At 46.9% G+C, this 17,475-nt stretch overlaps 1 protein-coding gene and 1 pseudogene across 1 annotated transcript in view; both read right to left on the bottom strand.

Annotated features, from left to right (window-relative positions):
• The window catches only part of GCK (glucokinase), a 36,576-nt gene that overhangs the window by 11,325 nt on the left and 7,776 nt on the right, over window positions 1-17,475 (bottom strand). The window lies entirely within an intron of this gene.
• LOC129403991 (small nucleolar RNA SNORA36 family) lies at window positions 17,183-17,300 on the bottom strand (annotated as a pseudogene).

Raw genomic sequence — 17,475 nt, 5'->3', positions numbered from 1 at the left:
CAGGCCAGAAGCCCCTTTGTAGTACCCTGCATGCACAGACATCACGGCCCCTGTGCACAGGGCAATCAGAGAGGCTTCAAGTTTCATTTCGCTCTAGCCATTTCCGTCTGAGAGACAACCCCATGAGAGTCTTGAAGCACCCATGCCGCAAAGATCGCACGAGACCTCTAGCCACTGGCAGGGGCACCATCCATGCCGCCACCTCTGCTAGGGCCCCTCGGGGAAGTTGATGCTCCCTGACATGAGCACAGAAGTCTCCGAGCTGGAGTCCAAACCCTCTCCCCAGCCACCCTGCCCTCCCTGGGGCCCCCATCCCAGCCACAGAAGTGCTCCTTCCACGGGGCTCCATGCCAGTGGTTGGCTGGCCTGGCCCAAGCAGCCTAGGAGTTGGGGGTCCTGCCTGAGGAGCCTGGGAAGCAACGCGCATCTTCCCATCAGGCCAGGAGAATCCCACCCTCAACACTCAGGTGCACGGTGCCACCCAGGCACAGGGTGCTACTCCCCCGGGCCCCCACGCCAGGCAAGGCCCCTGCAGCTGGAGACCCAGTCTGGCCAGTCTCTCCCTGGGGGCCACCAAGAGCTGCCCCTACGGGAGGCAGAAGAGGAGCCTGGAGCAGAGTGACGCACAGCTCAGAGGGAGGAGATGGCGCGGCAGGCAGGCCCTGTGCCACGAGTCAGCCAGGAGCCCCATGGGCAGGCCTGCCGCTGAGGTCTCGGGGGTGGGGGTGGTAGGAGGGGGTGACTCAGCGACCAGGGCAGGGAGCTGTCCCCGCGCCCGTGCTGGGATCAGAGCTGAGTCTGGCCTGACGCAGGATGGCCTCGCGACGGGCCGGCCGGGGTGAGGGGATGCCAGGAGTCGGGTGAGCTCTGTTGAGCTGAGCAAGCGGAAACAGAGATGCCACTTTCAAGCAGGGGAGAGTTGGGTGTAGAGATGAGGGATCTGGCACGCCAGCTAAACACAGGTGGCAGAAGCAGCAAGGTGTGAGAGGTCAGAGGTCAAGGGTCAGCCTGGCTGTGAGGCCTGGGCAGAGCTTCAGGCCCTGGCTGGGACAGGGTTACAGGAGGTGTGGGGATGGAGCTGGGGCTTAGGGAGCCCGGCTGTGTGTTGCTGCAGGACTTGGCTCTTGGGGACCCTGTTCCCTGGAGGCAAGGAAGGAGACAGAACCCCTCGTGGTGTTTGATGACAAGCCAGGTATCGGGGAGGGCCTGGCCCCTGCGCCCAGGAGGCCCCCAGAGGGCCGGAATGGGGCCTCTGAGCAAGCATCAGGGTCCTGAGGGCTTCTGGAGAGTGCCCCAGCGCGCGGCGGCAGTGTGAGCTCTGGTTGCTGACCAGCTGCAGCCTGGGCCCTAAGATGCTGAGTGGGAGAGGCCCTGTCCACTCCCCTCCTGCAAAGCCCACCCACCGGGCCCCGGAAGCCAGGGTCTGGGCAGAGGCGGCAGATGCTCACACTGCCCGCTGCCACCAGGCCAGGCAAGGTCCAAAGGGCAGAGAGCGGGAGGGCAGGCAAAAGGGGGGGGCAGGGCTGAGGGTGGGACTCAGCTAGTCCTAGCCGGCTGTGGTCACCACACTGCCCAAGGACAGGAAGACCCTGGAAGGACCCGGTGGGCAATGGGGAGCCTGTTGGGGAGCCTGTCGAGGACTCAGGTCTGGACTCGAATTCTGGGAATTTCTGGTGAATTTTGCCTGAGGTGAGGTTTGATTTGTATTTGTACAGTCAGAGACCGGGTGGTCCCTGGGTCACCAGGGCAGCTGCGGGAAGTGAGCACACCAGAGGCCCTGCGGGCTCCCGGGCATGCTCACACCACACATGGGACAGAGACAAAGGGATTTTTCTGGGCTCTCTAGCTGGAGGTGCCCTGGCTTCCCAGATGTCCTGTCCCTGGGGCCCCACAGACCTCGCACGGGCGGCGAGGGAAAAGAGTGTGGACAGTCTCTCTGACCCCTCCCCAGCCCCTCCTCCACCCCTGCTGCTCCTCCTCGCTTGGCTCAGGAGGAAACTGTCACGTCATCGCCATGTCAAGCCTAGGATGCTGAAAGGAGCCAGAGCTTCCCAGCGGACAGGGTTTGGGATGATGGCAGAATGCCGGGCTCTCCCGCCTGTGACCCACAGCCACCAAGAGGAAGCCCTGGACTCAGTGAGCTTCTTCTCAAACAGAGCAGCACGGCCACACCACCCCTGCACATGGTGGTCACAGACCCCCAGGCTCTGGCCAGGAACCAGGTCAGTCCGAGAAGATCCCTCCCACGGTGCAGACTGGGGGCTTCTGGGCGACTCAGTTAGGAAGCATCTGCCCTGCACCCACAGAGCTGGCTAAGTAAGTTAGGTTACAGTGATGTGTAGCTTGATGTGAGATTGACCTCTGCTGTCATGGAGAAGTGTCTGGGACAGAGTTCAAAGAAAAAGCCATGGCCCCCTCCACAGGGCTCCGAGGAGCCCCCCTTCAGCCACCACCGTCCGGGAGTGCTGCCTTGTGACACTAGTCGGGCGGCAGACGCAACAGGGCAACCTAAGAGAGGCATTGCAGGCATGCCCGGCCCTGCCTGGCTGGGCCCTGGTTTCTCCCTCAGGGGAAGCCAGCACTGGGCCCTGAGAACACGGGAAGACCCCAGACCTCCTGCCAAGAGCGCAGCCACCCTCAGGCCTGGGTGTGAGCACTTGAGTACAGAGCCCGCAGCCCCAGCAGGTTCTTGGTGAGGGTCTTAGAAATAGGGGCCACACCCAGGGTGCCTGGTGGGCATCGGTAGGGGTCACTTCTGGCAATTTTTGGCCTTGTAGTGTAGGCCTAATAGATCAGTGCTTGGACCCAGCGCTGGAGTGCTCAGGGCCCAGCCTCGCTGGGGTCACTGGCTCTTGACCTGCCCAAGGTGCATGCGGTGCCCTGGAATGAGCTCAGAGCCTCACACAGACAAGGCGAACATCCCCCCACCCCCTGCCCATGCCATCTTGGCTGAGGCCTCAGGAAGGCCCCAAGACACAGCCCTTCCTCCAGGACAGACTTCTGCCTCCGCAGAAACGGTGAGATCCAAAAGACTTGTTGTTGGGGTGGAGTGACGGCACAGCAGAGCCACCAGCGTGACCCCTGAGCACAGAGCCAGGAGTAGGAACTGAGCACTGCTGGGTGTGGCCCCCAAACAGAGAACAGACTTGTTGTTTTAAGCCATGAATTTCTTTGTTTTCTTTTGCTTTGTGTTGGGGCCACACCTGGTGATCCTTGGGACTCACTCCTCGCTCTGAGCTCAGAAATCACTCCTGGGACTGGAGCAATAGTACAGTGGGTAGAGCATTTGCCTTGCATGCAGCCAACCTGGGTTCATCTGTCATGACACATGGACCCCCTGAGTACTTCCAGGAGTAATTCCTGAGTGCAAAGCTGGAGTAACCCCTGAGAATCACCAGGTGTGACCCAAAAAGCCAAAAAAAAAAAAGGAATTACTCCTGGTGGTGCTTGAGGGACCATATGGGGTAACTCCAGGTACCCTACCCACTGCTCTATCACTTCAGCTCCTCAAGTAGTGCTATCACTCCAGCCCCAATACAGCAATTTCAATGATGTACTCAATGGCAGAGAAAGGGTCAATGTGGGAAAGAGAACTCGAACAAGAAGTTGGACAGAATCTATATGGTCTCCATATATTAGCTTGCAAAACAAATATTAATACATTTTAAAAGAATTAAAGCATACAAAGTATCCTTTCTAACCTCTTGGCAATGGAAAACAGAAAGAAGTTTAAAAAGTTAGAATTGTGTAGAAATTAAACAACACACTTGTCAATAACCCATGGATCAAACAAGAAAGCCCAAGGGAAAATTAGAGAATACAGAGAAAAGGAAAAAATAATATTCCAAAAAATATGTAGGATTCAATAAAAGCAGTGTTCAAATGGAACTTTATAACCGTAAACTTCTACATTAAATAAGATCTGACTAGGCCCAGAAAAGACCCCGAGCGGTCCTACACATATGGCTCCTTTGCTGCTGAACGACCATGATCCCAGAGGCCCACTAACTAATTTCAGAACCCAGTGGCTTCTTGCAGAAATACCTCTAGACTGTGAACTAAACTACGGCCCCATGCCACCCCGGGAGGAGAAAGGTTTCTGTGCCTTGGCCTTCCCTTTTGGCAGTGGCGGTGGCATGGCGACCGCCATCTTTTAGAGCCACTAGACAGAGGTACGAGCTTGCAGTGACGCGACTTCTAGCAAAAATTTCTCTGGACTTAATTTCTAAAATACCAGAAATCCAAAACCGTGTGGCCACAACAGCGGCCACGGGACTTTATACACTCTTCATTCTCAGCAATGGAAAACAAATTATCAAATGATGCCTTTTTCGGCAGGTCTGATTGTTGGGGGGAAATTCCAAATAATAATAGTGAGGTTTTCTGTCTAAATATTGAATGTAATCAAAGTAAAGAGAGAGTAAAATGAAAATCATCAGCCACACAGGTGGGGGTGGGGTGGGGTGGGGTGGGGGTATACTGGGGTTCTTGGTGGTGGAATATGTGCACTGGTGAAGGGATAGGTGTTTGATCATTGTATGACTGAGACTTAAACCTGAAAGCTTTGTAATTTTTCTCATGGTGATTCAATAAAAAAATAAAAATAAGTAAAGACAAAAGATCTGACTATATTAAAGAGGAGTAAGCTCGAATCTAATTCAACATTAAGGAACTAGAAAAAGAGAAAACTAAATTTGAATCCAGCAAAAGAAGAAAAATAATAAAATTAGAGTATATATAAATATTAAATACAATATGACAACAGCAGAGAATAATCAGCAAACCCAAATTATTAAGAAATGCCAGAGTGGAGCCGAGTGCTAGTAGACTGGCACTTCGGCCACTTGCCTTGCATGCGGTGGATGCAGACCCCGCCAGGAGTGATCCCTGAGCACAGAGCCAGCAGTTAGCCCTGAGAACTGCTGGTGTAACCTCAAAACCAAAAAACAAAATGAAAGAGTGGTTTTAACTATATTCTAATAGATGGATAACTTAAATAAAATTTAAAAGTTAATGGAAATACATGAACTACCAAGACTTGGGCTGGAACGATAGCACAGCAGGTAGGGCATTTGCCTTGCACACCGCTGACCTGGGTTCAATTTCACGACCCTCTCGGAGAGTCTGGCAAGCTATAGAGAGTATCTTGCCCACATAGCAGAGCCCGGCAAGCTACCGTGGCATATTCGATATGCCAAAAACAGTAACAACAAATCTCACAATAGAGATGTTACTGGTGCCCCTCGAGCAAATAAGTCGCTGAGTGCTGAGCAACAGGATGACAATGCTACAGTGATACCAAAACCTACTCTGGAAATCTGGTTACAATAACAACAATGTTAAGGAAATTGAATCAACAACAAAGGATCAACCAACAGGCAATCCTGCCTAGGAGACCTTCTCCACGCCACAACTAGAACAAAAACACAACCAACAAAATACCAGGGCAGGGGTCAGAGCCAGTACATCAGGTAGGGCATTTGCCTTACATGCGGCCAACCTGGGTTTGATCCCTGGCATCCCATATGATCTCCTGAGTAGCACCAGGAGTGCAGAGCCAGGAGTAACCACTGAGCATCGCCAGGTGTGACCCCAAAAAACAAAACAAAACAACAAACAAAAACAAAGTACCAGGGCAAGATGTTCTTACTGGTGAATTCTATCAAAAAGTTAAAGTTAAATTATGTTTTAACTCTTCCACAAAATACTGAAGAGAAAGGAAAACTTGACTCATTGTTTTAATTCTAAAACTAAACAAAGACAATATGAGAAAAGAAAACTACGGCAATATATCCTATAAATAGAGTTTGTAAAATCAATTAAAAATCATCAAACAAAATTTAGCAGCATTTGGGGCTAGAAAGATAGTACAGTGGGTGGGGCACTGGCTTTGCATGCAGCTGATCTGGGTCCAGTCCCCAGCACCACATAATTTCCCTGAACCCACCAGATATGGCCCAACAACAGCAAAACCAAACAAGATTCAGCAGCATTTAAAATATATTATATAGCCATACTTCATTTTACTGGATTTGCTTAAAAACGTTTACAAATTGAAGTTCTGTGGCAGCCCAGTATTGAGCAAATCCACCAGCACCATTTTTTTCCCACATGAGATCATTTGTTGTCCCTATGTCATTATAATTATATAAACTGGTTTCCTTTTGTGACTCATCACTCACTTAATAGCCAACACCTTTGTCCAAACATACCTTTTCCAAAAGAAAAAAGTGTGTGACTTGCTTTATTGAACATTTACTTAAGTACTCTGGTCTAGAACCAAAGCCACAATATTTCCAAGATGTATCTGTCTGTTCCTCAACCAAGTAGGATTTACTCAAGCATCTAAAAAGTGGGTTAACGTGCAGAAATAAATGCAATATACCTCGTTATTCATATTAATAGAATAACCTACATGATCATATCAGTTTATTCAAAAGACACTTTTGGTGAAACACAATCCTTCCTCTCTCTTGATTAAAAAAAACTCAATAAAATAAGAATGAAAGTTTCTTTTCACAGCATGATAAAGGTCATAGATGAAAATCCCACAGCTAAAAACTACACTCTACCCCCAAGAGCAGAAATAATACAAATTCATGATTGCCACTATTTAACATATTACTGGCGGTTATAGACATAGCAATTAGGTAAGAAAAATTGGGGCTAGAGAGCTAGTACAGCAGGTCAGGGGTGCTTGTCTTGCACACAACTGACCTGGGGTAGACTCCCAGTATTGCATGTGTTAGTCTGAGAACTGTAAGGAGTGATTGCTTAACACAACCAGGAGTAAGACACGCACCAGTGTGGCCCCAAAAAGAAAAACAAATAAACAGTACACAAATTGGAAAAGAAGAAGAAACTACTTGTAGATGGTAATAGCTTATGTGTAGTTAATGATAAAGAATTCATAATAAATTTGATCAAAATTCATTTATAGTGGTGTCAAAAAGAGTAAAATGCTCAAGAAGAAATTTAGTCAAAGGCAAAAGACACTGGAAACTATAAAACATTTTTTAAAGAAATGAAGGAAGGTATACCGTGATTCTTGGTGGTGGAATATGTGCACTGGTGAAGGGATGGGTGTTTGAGCATTGTATAACTGAGACTTAAACCTGAAACTTTTGTAACTTTCCACAAGGTTATTCAATAAAAAAATAAAATTAAAAAAAAATGAAGGAAGAAGCCAGGGAGGTACTTAAGCAGTTAAGCATATACTGAGCATGTGTGAGACCCTGATTTTGAGCCCAGTACCACATCGCCCCTGAGCACTATTGGGTCATGCAAGGCCCAGGTGTGGCCCTATTTTAAAAAAAGAAATCAAGGCATACCTAATAAATCTTATATTAGGAGACTCTATCTGTGATCATGGGTGATTTAATATTGTTAAGATTAGATGCTTTAAAATTCCAAGATCTTTTTGCAGATATGAATAAAACCATGGTGAAATTCACATAAAATTTTAAGAAAACCTGAACATATGATCTAGTAACAAAACAATAAAAGTGGTTCATTCTTTGGGGCTTGAGCAACAGCACAGCGGGTAGGGTGTTTGCCTTGCACATGGCCGACCCGGGTTCGATTCCCAGCATCCCATATGGTCCTCTGAGTACTGCCAGGAGTAATTCCTGAGTGCAGAGCCTGTGCATCACCGGGTGTGACCCAAAAAGCAAAAAAAAAAAAAGTGGTTCATTCTTCCTATTTCAAACTATAACACTTCAGAGTTACAAGTTCAAGAGATCATAATTCTGGCATGTTATGGAAACACAGCCCTAGAAAGATCAGAAACAAGATATAGTAGATAGGGCCACTTGGTCTCTTTAGCAAAGACACGGGGAGAATGAACATTCACATACAAAGGAGTGAAGCTGGAACTCAAACTAACACCTAACACCACATACAAAAATAACTCAACATGAGTCAAAGACCGACATTTCAAAAATTAAAACCATACTGTCTATTCCCTTCCTTTTTCTCTATTACACACATGAAGGAGATCATATGATATTTGTTCCATGTTGAAGGTGGGAATATAAAATGGTTCAGGTCACATGGGAAATAAATTAAACATAAATTAAACATAAATTAACATAAACATCAAAATTAAACATAAACTTAACCATATTACTCAGTAGTTACACTTCTAGGAATTTGCCAAATAATTGAAAACAGATTTAAAAAGATGCCAACGATCATAGTAATATTATGCACTGTAGCACTGTCATCCCGTTGTTCATTGATTTGCTTGAGCGGGCACCAGTAATGTCTCCATTGTGAGACTTGTTGTTACTGTTTTGGGCATATCAAATACACCACTGGTAGCTTGCCAGGCTTTTCCGTGTGGGCGGGATACTCTCAGAAGCTTGCCGAGCTCTCTGAGAGGGATGGAGGAATCAAACCCGGGTTGGCTGCGTGCGAGGCAAATGCCCTACCCACTGTGCTATCACTCTAGTCCAATATTATGTCAAATATTATGCATAGCATTATAAAGGCAGAAACAATCCAAATTTTATTAACAGGTGAATTGGCAATGAAATGTAGTATATACACACATACGTGCAATAGAATATCACTCAGTCATGATAATAATGAAATTGAAGAGTTGGGTATTTCGAAAACAACTAAGTGAAATAAGTTAGACACAAAATATATGATGCCATGTTATATAAGTGATCAAAACAGGAAAATTCAAAGAGATAGAAAATAAAATAATATTACCAGGTAATGAGGAGTTATTCAGTTCCTAATCAGAAGTTTGGGGGCAAAGACATACGGCAGTGGGTAAGGTGCCTGCCTTACATGTTTGACCTTATCACCACAAGGAGAGACACCTGAGCACGGAGTCAGGAACAATTCCTAAGTACCATTGGGGGTGACTCCCCCCACAAACCTCTCAAAATGTTTTCAAAAGTTTTGAAAGGGATGATGGGAAAGTTTTGGAAAAGGTAGTGCTGGTTATACAATATGCTCAGTGTAATTAATGTCATTTGATTTTATCATTACTAAAATGATTAAAGCAGCAATTTTTTGTTTTACACACTTTATTGCTATAAAAGAGCTGGACATAGCCTGAGGAAGGTTTTGGAAGATCCACTCAGTCATCTTAGTAAGCCAAGCAGAGACTAATTTGTTGGTGGAGCTTCCTCATGGTTGCCAATGGCTTGGTAAAGTGGGGAGCAAAGGAGGTAGCCTCAAGAAAAGAGCATCCACCTGTCTGCTCAGCCCATCAAAGCCACCCACACTCGGGGAAGTGCCTGGCGTGGGTCAGGACAGGTAAAGTCAGCTGTGAGCACCACGTCCACCAGCCCCTCGAGGCACCATCCAACAGGGAGCCATGGTCTCAGGCGGGGTGAGGAATCTTTGCAGGAAAGGAAAGTCAGTCCTAAACTCAGAAAAGAACTTCAGGAGGAGGTGGAATAGACAAGCTATTTTTAATTGAACAAAACTTAGAAAACTGTGAGAGAGGAAGCCCTGGCACTGCTGTGCCAGCTTATCTACTGGCCTCGATACTGAGACTCATAAATAAATCTCAAAAGAGATTAACTTGCTGCAAAAATTTCTCAGAGTCCTATTCCTGGCTGAGACCCACGGGATGATCTTGGAGTGGGGAGGACCAGCTCCCGCCCCAACAAAACCCTGGTGGCCACGCCCACACCTCAAAGCCTCCATCATGCCTCTGGCCAGACCCCACTGCCTCCCGACTGAGTGCCACAGAAAACCTAAAGTGCTGAAAACTTCAGGTACACGGGTCTTTGTGGCTGAAAACCGCAGGCCTTCTCAGAGTCAGGGTGGGTGACCTCCCACCACCTCCCTGTTCTTCCAGAAGACCAGAAGCCATGCCCAGTTAAATATTTTACTGACAGTTAAGTGTTCGGTTAAATATTCTGGATCTTCTAGAGTGTGTGGCCTCATTCACAGCCACACAAAATGTCCAAACTTTACAACACTGCCATCCCAGTAGCAGCACCCTAGATTGGTGGGATGTGACACAGAAGCCAACCAATGCTGACTCCAATAGCATTAATACAGAAGGCTTAACTCGTAACAGTAGCTTAAAAAAATCTCAGACAAGGACTTAATGTTTCCAAGGTAAAACAATTTTCACAAATTTTCTTTTATGGAAATAATTTCTTTTATATTTTTGGGTCATATCCAGTGATATACAGGGCTTATCCCTGGATCTGCACTCAGGAATTACTCCTGGATGTGCTCAGAGGACCATATCGGATGCTGGAGATTGAACCCAGGTCTTCCGCGAGTAAGGCAAACACCCTCCCTGCTGTGCTATTACTCCAGCCCAATGGAAATAAATTTTTGACCATTCCATTAGTCATTTAATGTTAACAAGCAATATAAAATAAATTATTGTGCTTGAGGGGTGGCTGGAAAATTGGGACAATGGTCGAGGGAAGGGGGCAGTGGTGGTGGGGTTGGGGTTGGAATATTGCATGCCTGTAACAAATTTTCATGAACAACTTTGTAAAGAATGGTGTTTAGGGGATGGAGCGATAGCACAGTGGGTAGGGCGTTTGCCTTGCACGAGGCCTACCCGGGTTCGATTCCCAGCATCCCATATGGTCCCCTGAGCACCGCCAGGAGTAATTCCTGAGTGCAGAGCCAGGAGTAACCCCTGTGCATCGCCAGGTGTGACCCAAAAAGCCAAAAAAAAAGGTGTTTAAATAAAGTGGTGAGGGGGAGATGTGAGGAGAGAGAAAGGGAGTGCAGGATCAATGGAGAACACAGGTTCTCTAGCGAGGAAAAGCAAGCGAAGTTATGCCGAGACAAGCGAGCGAGGTAAGTGTCCAAGGGAGAGCATGGGAGCAAGCCCCAAACGGCTCTCAGGAGGAGCTTTGGCACAGTTCCTCCGAATGCTTCCCCCCTGGAGTTCTGCACACATAAAAGTTAATTTGGGGGGCTGGAGAAATAGCACAGCAGGTATAGCGTTTGCCTTGCATACAGCTGACCCGGGTTCGATTCGCAGCATCCCATATGGTCCCCTGAGCACCACCAGGAGTAATTCCTGAGTGCAGAGCCAGTAACCCCTGTGCATTGCCAAGTGTGACCCAAAAAGAAAAAAAAAGTTAATTTGGGCATTGTAATACGAAATTTTGCACTGTTGATGGTCTTCCCATAACCCAGTCCCTTTCTCTGTTGATGATCTTTTTATATCCTCATGGATTCTTCCATAGCTTTTTCTTCTTTGATATGCCCTCTCTCCTCAGGGAATTTCTGTATCTAGGTGGCGACTCAGTTTCTCCTCTCCAGTGAGTCAGATTTTGTATGTCAAAGAGATGTGGTTTTTATGCCTTTGGGATTCTTCAGGGCTAGGAAATCTCTGCTTAAACCTTATTATTGGCTCCCAAAAGTACATTGCCAGATACCTATCTATCCACAACATCATTGTAAGCATCATTTAAAGCATCTTTTTTAAGGATGCTTTAAATTGACATTAAATTTGAGGGTGATTGAGACAAAGAATAAAGTAGTTATAGGTGCCGCCAAGATGTGATCCCGGGGGCCGCACATGTGTGCGGCCTCTCCACAGCTGCACAAGCATGACTCCAGACGCCAGCTAAATTTTTCAGCATGGGCAGCTCCTCGAAGAATGTCTCCAGACTGAGAACTAAGCCTCGGCCCCATGCACTCCCAGGAGCATATTATGACGACCACAGATGGGGTTTACAAGCTTGCAATGATCCAATATCTGGAAGAAATCTCCCTGGACTTAGTTGCTAAAGTACAGAAATCCAAAACCTCATATCTCTTCACAACAGATCTGACTCTAGTGGGGTACTCCTAACAATAATAGTGAGGTTTGTGTTGAAATATTGAATGTAACCAAAGTAAATAGAAAGTAAAGTGAAATTTATCAGTTACAAGGTTGGGGGGTGCAGGGGGCGGGATGGGAGGTATACTGTGCTTTTTTTTTTTCAGTGGTGGGATATGGGCACTGGTGAAGGGATGGTTGTTTCAGCATTGTATAACTGAGACTTAAGCCTGAAAGCATTGTAATTTTCCACATGGTGATTCAATAAAAAAATAAAAATTTTAAAAAGTAGTTATAAAAACCATGTCTTGGAGAGAAATTTGGTTGTAATTACAGGAATTATTTGCCAATGAGCAACTAGACATGATACCTTCCCTCTGCTATTTGAAGATTTGTATTGTCCAAAGCCTCACTGAGCTTGGAAATACCTTTGATTTCTTAAGCCATAAAATGCCACCCCAACCTTTTCCAGAGGGGAATAGGCCATGAAAAGTATTCATTTCTGAAGGATGGTGGAAGAAGAATCTCCCAAGGTGGGCCCTGAACCTCACAGTCTCCCCGGAGGAAGAAGCAGGGCCTTGTGAAGGGAAACATTCCCACCAGGACATGGTCAGTGCAGTCCCTCCGGGACAAGGGTTCATTCCTGCTGTGGATATGATTTCTGCTTTCTCGCCTTCAGAGGGAGTTTTCATCACAGATACCTGCCTGTGTGCCCCTCACCAGTGGCAAGGGTGCCGGGATGGGCAGAGAAGTTCTCTTTCCTTTCCAGCTCACACCGCAGCGACATTGCTTGCACCTGGTGGTGTTGGCCTGACCTTCCCCTGGATGCAGGACTGTGTGTGATCATGGGCCCTGGAGAAAGGAAGGAGCACATGGGGGTGTCGCAGCCAGAGGAGTGGGGATGGGGCAGATACTTTCAGCTCCAGGCCCAGATCCATGTTCTCTCTGTGGCACTGTGAGAACAAAGTGAGTCCTGGGTCTGGCCAGCACTGCTATATTTTCAGTCTATCTTGCAGAGAGGTGAAACCCTGAAATGTGATTTTATTTTATGAATTAATTCATTTGGGTGTATGTGTGGGGGGTGCCTACTCCTGGTTCTGTCCTCAGGGATCACTCCAGGTGGATTCAGGGGACCATATGGGGTCCCAAAGATAGATCTGAGGTCAGTCACAAGCAAGGTAAGGGCCTCACCGCTGTACTGTCTCTCTGGCCCCTATTCTTGAAGTGTGAGCAGAAATGACCTCTGAGTGTCTGCAGCCAGGCTTTGAGAGTCTTCCAAGTTAATCCTCACCTTCCCACGGGCCATGTGCTGCTGTGGAGAGGTGGGTGGGACCATGGGAGGTAATACCCCTCGGTTCCTAAGAGTCCTTTGTGAAGGAGCCCCTCCTAGCCTGCCTACCTGCACTTGCCTGTAAGTGAGGAACACAATTCTACTAAGAGCCACAGTGTTCTGGTGTGTTTACAGTAAACTAGGATGCCCCATTTATGCTTGAAGTGATGACCTAGTGATCTAAAATAAAGGTTGGAATAGGATTCGGGTCACTCATTTACCACTTGCTGAGTATCTGATTGTCACTGTTTTGTGTTTTTAGGAAAATTTATAATCTACCAGGAGAGACAAATAGAAAATGAATGTAATTAACAGTGATAAATTAATAAAGCTAGGAGAGGGGCTGGAGCCATAGCACAGCGGGTAGGGCGTTTGCCTTGCACGTGGCCGACCCGGGTTCGATTCCCAGCATCCCATATGGTCCCCTGAGCACCGCCAGGAGTAATTCTTGAGTGCAGATCCAGGAATAACCAACCCTTGTGCATCGCCGTGTGTGACCCAAAAAAGAAAAAAAAAAGCAAGGAAAAATATGGGCAAAACTGATGGGTGGGAGTTTCTAGGGGCACAGAACGGGTTTGCTAAAGCTCCTCTGAAGAAAGGAATTCCAGGGGCTGGAGCGATAGCACAGCGGGTAGGGCGTTTGCCTTGCACGCGGCCGACCCGGGTTCGAATCCCAGCATCCCATATGGTCCCCTGAGCACCACTGGGAGTAATTCCTGAGTGTAGAACCAGGAGTAACCCCTGTGCATTGCCGGGTGTGACCCAAAAAGCAAAAAAAAAAAAAAAAAAGAAAGGAATTCCAGAGCGAAGGCCCAGGCAGATAATGTCAGAGGGGTCGGGAGTAACCGGGGTTCGGGGAAGACCAGTTAATGCGCAGGGACCCACCCAGCATGGGGGCTGTGAGTGGCATCAAGAGGAAATCTGAGCTGGATTAATGAATAATCATCTGATAAATGAATAACCATGATTTTACAATATGTAAAAAGTATGGATAATAGCCAAAATGGTCTTCAAAGGACAATTTACAGCCTTGAGTACCCTTATGAAAAACCAATGCACTGCCACTTCTCTGAAGATGCTGAAAACCCCAACACCCAGAGGAGAAAGTCAACCTAAGAAAATTCCATAAAAGGAATCTATAGTGATGAAAGCAAAAACAACAACAGCCAGAGATATAGTGCAGGGTTCATGAAAGCACTTTTGTTGCAATGCAGGGCACTGCATGTGGTCCCTTAAGCACTGCCAGGTGTGCCCCCCAAACAAAAAATTGTACATATACACAGGACTTGGAGCAATAATACAGCAGGCAGGGCACTTGCCTTGCATACAACCAATCAGGGTTCAGTCCCTGGAATCTCATTATGGTCCCTTGAGCACACCAGGAGTGATCTCTGAGTGCAGAACCAGGAGTAAGCCCTGAGCATCACCAGGTGTGGTGACTCCGTCCCCCCCCCCCCCCAACACACACCCACACAAAGAAAACACACATACATATATACTACATAGCAAACTTAATTTGGAAAATTCCACTTCTTTAAAAGGACGAATTTCATAGCAAATACTTCTTCATCTGATAAAGGATTAAAAAGCCACACCAATAAGCAGCCGCAGGAATAAGAAAGGGACAGAATCACCATGAAGAAAGAGGAGACTGAAAAGATTGAGAAGTGTTTTACAGAAGTCATGCTTCAGCAAAGTTTAAAAACATGATCAAATGGGTGATTTTCAAAGTAGGATGATTTAGAAAACATGGAAAACTCTGAACACAGAGAAAAAAAACTGGAAGAAATGCAATTTGTCACTACATGATGGAACTAGAAGGCAGTATGCTGAATGAAGTCAGCCAGAGGGGAGAGATAGACAGAATGATGTCCCTCATGTGTGGAATACAAAGACACACAGTAAGGTGACAACAGATGGCCAAAGGCAAAAGGACTGGAGAGTAAGTTCACAGGGCTGAGTTTGGGGGTGGGGGTCTGAATGGGGAACCTTTTGGATCTTGGTGGAGAGAGTGAGCAGTCTCACAGTGAGTGTGGTGTTGGAAAGATGTATGCATGAAACAGTGATTAACAGTATTAGAAGGGTGGTAAGGCCCCCTGCCTCGCATACGGCTGACCCTAGGTTCAACCTATGTGGTCCACTGAGCACTGCCAGGAGTAATTCCCAGTGATGCTCAGGGATTACTCCTGGCAGTGCTCAGGGAACCACATGGGATGCCCAGGATATAGAGATTACTTGTAGGCAAGTCCACTTGGTAGGCGCGCTTGTCTGAAAGGTACCAAGTTTGAGAGATTCAAGTTCATCTGGGTCTGTAGAGAGTGGGAGGCTCCTGATCTACGAGAGCAGAGGGGCAGGAAAGAGGCAGCTCAATCATGAAAAAATTTGTAACTATATCTCATGGTGATCCAATTTTTTAAAAAAGAGGGGCCAGGGTAAAATCTCAAAGAACTGTTCTGTATGAACCCTTGGGGACTTACAAGAGGAACCCTCTGAATCTTTCTGAGTGTTGCCACAAATCCTCTGGGGTTACAGAATATCCTAGCTATAAGGAGGTCTTTTCTCAACCAAAGATTATATGGAAGTTCTCAGAGCGACAATGATGCCTTGCATGCCAACTGCCTCTGCTCTGCCCCTCTTCCTGGCCACAAGAGCACCATGGCTCAGCTGGGGAGGTATCAGATGAAGAAGGAAGGACAGGAATGACATGATAGAATGATACTTGAGTCCCTGTGTAAGCAGTACTGGCAGCAAGTGGATTTGATCCTGTGGGTGTTGGAGGAGGAATATTAAGAGAAGAGAGAGTGCCGAGAGGAACATTGTCCAGAGATGCAGGAGCTAACACCCTGACAGGGATTCTGAGAGTGAAGCTCGGGAACTGTGCCCAGATCCAAGAAGACTGAACATAGTGATGGCCCAGATGAATTGAAGGAGAGATGCTTGAGTTTATATGGCAACTTGTGAGGACTGTGAGAATAAGGAAAGTGGAACAAGGCCGTGCAATAGTACAGCAGAGAACAGAAATGAGCTCTGAAAAATGAGCTATGTGAGAAGGAAAAGCCTGTGTGCTGTCCATGTTACTTGGGGAAGCAGAAAGTCGATTCTATCTAGACTACATTCAGTGGGTTAAGGGAGGTAGCACCAAAATTAAAAAAATAAAATTAAAACAAGGGACATAGCAGTAGAGCATTGTGAGGCCCTGGGTTCTATCACGGGCACCTCAAGCACCACTGGCTATGGCCCCCACAGCAGCAGGAACAGCAATGACCACCAGAACAACAATGTGGACAGGATGCACTGCGGAATAAACAGCAGCTGAGAGGCTCGGTGGTACTGTGTGCTATACACCACTAACCAGAAGTGATGCTATGTCAGAGCTGTTCCCTCGGTAGCCATGGTGATGCCAGAGCCCTAATGGTAAAGATAAGAAGGAACATGGGAATAATTACCATCTGAGCAGTAAAGTAAAACCGACAACCAGTGGGAGTAAGCCTCCAGGGACGGAAGGGCAGGACTAACGGGGCGTTACACTCTGACAGATAAATGAATGCACTGAGTCTGAGGTCAGCAGCTCCAAAGGAGAGTGCTAAATGGGCAGAGTTGGAAAATCTGGGCCCATTCTCCTGTGCTGTCTGTTGATCAAATGAAGGATAGAAGGGCCAGAGAGGTAATACAGCAGATGGGCACTTGCCTTGCATGCAGTTGATGTGGGTTCAGTCTCTGGAACACTATAAGGTCCTCTGATCCCTGCCAGGAATGATCCCTTAGCAGAGAGCCAGGAGAAATGGCTGAGCACCACTGGGTGTACCCTACTCCTCTCGCAAAAGCGTGGAGTCCTCAGAAAGCAGCAGCATAGAGAATGTATAGCATAAAGATTTGGGCTGGATAAAAAGTGACATTCAGAGCCTGGGACAATACGGTATAACAGGTAGGGTGCTTGCCTTGCAAGTGGCCAACCTGGGTTCAACTCCAGCACCCAATATGGTGCCCTGAGTGATCCTTGAATGCAGCAACTCCTGACCACCACCAGGTGTGACCCCAAACAAAACAAAATAAAAGTTCCTGTTAAATTTTTGTTTATTATTTATTTTTGTAATCTGGGAGAAAAATGAATAGAGAAATGCCTTTTATCCAATTATCTCTTCCAGCTCATTTCTTATTTTCCTAAAGTTTAATAACCTGGGCAGGGTGCTTAGCACTTTAGAAAGTCTATTTCTAAATTGTCATCAGTCAATTGACACTGATGTATAGTAACCCAGAGGGTTCATGGATCTGTCAGTTTGGCATGTTGGTGCAAGTTAGAAATGAACTTCTACTGTGTGACTGTGGCTTGAAAGGTTAGAGTCAGAAGAAATCCTCTCAATAGTCAGGGTTTGAGGTA

This window comes from Sorex araneus, chromosome 3 (assembly GCF_027595985.1).
Source record: "Sorex araneus isolate mSorAra2 chromosome 3, mSorAra2.pri, whole genome shotgun sequence".
In the NCBI taxonomy this organism is placed as follows: Eukaryota; Metazoa; Chordata; class Mammalia; order Eulipotyphla; family Soricidae; genus Sorex; species Sorex araneus.
The sequence above is the reverse complement of the archived record's forward strand: the minus strand, read 5'-3'. Positions and strand labels throughout refer to the sequence as shown.